This window comes from Penaeus monodon, chromosome 29, assembly GCF_015228065.2.
Source record: "Penaeus monodon isolate SGIC_2016 chromosome 29, NSTDA_Pmon_1, whole genome shotgun sequence".
NCBI classification, from domain to species: domain Eukaryota; kingdom Metazoa; phylum Arthropoda; class Malacostraca; order Decapoda; family Penaeidae; genus Penaeus; species Penaeus monodon.
In genome coordinates, this window is record NC_051414.1 from 37,469,470 (window position 1) to 37,469,706 (window position 237).

Sequence of the window (237 nt, forward strand, 5' to 3'; positions counted from 1 at the left end):
TTCCTAACCCAAACTTGACTTTCCAAATTAAATGAATCAACCCACACAAATCTTTTATTGCAAGATTTCGCTCAGAAACTCAAACCTGATCATAAAATTTGTTAAGGTGATTTAAAATATAAAAGGGACTTCATGTTCTAAAAATTCTTCATTGTTCTGTTTCACAACACACACAAATAAATTATGTTAACTCATTTCTTCTGCGATTAACCATACCAACGCGAATGAAAAAATCAA